General features: G+C 37.2%; 1 pseudogene; it reads left to right on the top strand.

Moving 5' to 3' along the window:
* Positions 1-738: 738 nt before the first annotated feature.
* Positions 739-856, top strand: LOC111735124 (annotated as a pseudogene).
* Positions 857-2,237: the final 1,381 nt, after the last annotated feature.

The raw sequence follows: 2,237 nt of genomic DNA, 5'->3' as shown, positions 1-2,237 counted from the left end.
CACACAAAAACCCACAACTCCCCCAAAAACAAACAAACAAAAAATTAAAACTCTTTTACTTAACTCCATGAGTGCTTTCATTTCTCTTGCTCAAAAATTAGAGACCTAAGTGCCTGACCTCTCCTTCTCTTTTCCGAAACTCCATACAAAGAATCAACCATGAAGGCCTGTCCCTACATGTAAGTCCTTAATAGATTTTCTGCTCTTTTTTCATTCTCACCACCACTATCTAAATGAAAAGCTATTATTATTTTTCTTTAGAGGAACACACTATGTGCTAGATGTGATGATTAACATCTTATATACGTCATTTCCTTTAGTTCACATTATGACTATTTTAAATCCCATTTCACAGATAAGGAAACAGACTTAGAGATCTTCCTGGATATGTCCTTTTCCCGGCACTGAGAGTATCTGAGAAGGCTTTGTGGAGAAATTTGCCCAAAGCCTTGAAGGATGGTAAGATTTTGATTGGGTAGGAAGAGAAAACCACATATCATTGTTTCAAGAAAGACACACAAGAAAGAGCAAAGGAAAGGATGTTTCTGGAATGTGTTTGTAGAGAGTGATGGTGTAAGAAAATGGTTTTTTCAGAAGCAATAAGTTAAAACAAGCAGCCACTAAGCAAAACATTTCCAAAATGCCTCTTTCCCTTTCTTTAAATATAAAAGAATAACAAGAATGGCTACTGCATTAAAGTACTGGACACAGTGCTAAAGCTTTCATTTACTTTGCATCTACTACAGCCATGCCACCCTGAACAAGCCTGATCCCGTCTGATCTCGGAAACTAAGCAGCGTCGGTCTAGTTAGTACTTGGATGGGAGACTACCTAGGAAGACCAGGTGCTGTAGGCATAAAAAATAAAAAATAAGAGATTGCAAGCTGACAAAGTCCTTGCAATCTGTGAGGTCAACCAAGAGTTTCCTTACCTGAAAAAAAAAAAAAAAGATTAAAAAAAATTACTTTGCCTCTAACCTGTACTACAACCCTGCATAGAAGGATCGATATCTGCATGTGACAGAATAGGAAACTGAGGGTGAGTAACTTTCCCCCAATTATCCAGACAGCAGAGATTACAGCATGTTCTCTTTCCACTAAGGGCAGAGGCACTGCACTATAGAACCTGAATCTCCACTCCTTCCCCCACACCACTACCAACTTCAGACTCAAAGAGGGACCCCTTTTGGTAAATATTTACTCTCTTTCCTTTAACAAGTATCTATAGCTGAGTCATACAATCTGAATTTGGAAAGACAGTGTTAATTAACTATAGAAATGGTTTTCCTGGCAAAGACCTACATAAGTCTACAACTTTATACTCTCCGAAAAGAAAAAAAAAAGTTTTCTTGATTTTAAGTTGATGGTTTTCCTTTAAAAGGAAAAAAAATGACTTTTTGATGCTGATGCAAAAACAAGCCTAATGAAATGCAATGTGGATCCCAGATGAGATCCTGGAGCAGAAAAAGGACATTCGGTAAAAACAAAACGAACAAACAAACAAAAAAATTGAAAAAAAAACATGAAGGCAATTTGAATAAAGCATTGACTTCAGTTAATAACAATGTATCAATATCGGTTTATTGATTGTGACCAAAGTACCATGATGAGGAAAGATGTTAACATTAGGAAAGGTGAGTGACGAGCACACAGGTACTCTGTACTATCTTTGCAGCTTTTCTGTAAATCCAAAATTATCCCAAAATAAAAAGTTTATTTTTTTATAAAAACCAAATGTGTTTCTATAGTTAGCTGTGTTTGTGTGTGTTGCTAAGGAAAAAACACAACCATATTCTTTAGAGTTTAAATGACAAAAATGCTTTTAGAGTAGGGTGCTTATTAAAAAGAAAAACGAAGTTTCCATTCATTCTTTGGTAATCCAAAGCAACAAAAGTGTGCACCCCACCCCCTGCTCAAGCTCCCTGGGGCTGATGATTCTATTATTTACCCCACTCATCCCTACTGCCCTGTCCCCAACCCTCAGGGTAATGCCTCCTGGAATTCTTTTTGGCACAAACATCTTGTTTTAGGACCATGTTTAGACTGTGATTAAAAGAGGATTATTTACACCACATGGGCATCCCAAAAGAAAGGACAGGCCACCCCCTACACATTACTAAACTTTTCTGTAAGTATCACACCCCAGCAATCACTAACAAACTAAGCAAAGCAGATCAAGGAGCGAGAGAGCTGAGTTTTCATTGTTAGCAAAAAGTTTCATTTTAACCACAGCTGCTA

This window comes from Pteropus vampyrus, unplaced genomic scaffold, assembly GCF_000151845.1.
Source record: "Pteropus vampyrus isolate Shadow unplaced genomic scaffold, Pvam_2.0 Scaffold15688, whole genome shotgun sequence".
In the NCBI taxonomy this organism is placed as follows: domain Eukaryota; kingdom Metazoa; phylum Chordata; class Mammalia; order Chiroptera; family Pteropodidae; genus Pteropus; species Pteropus vampyrus.
The sequence above is the reverse complement of the archived record's forward strand: the minus strand, read 5'-3'. Positions and strand labels throughout refer to the sequence as shown.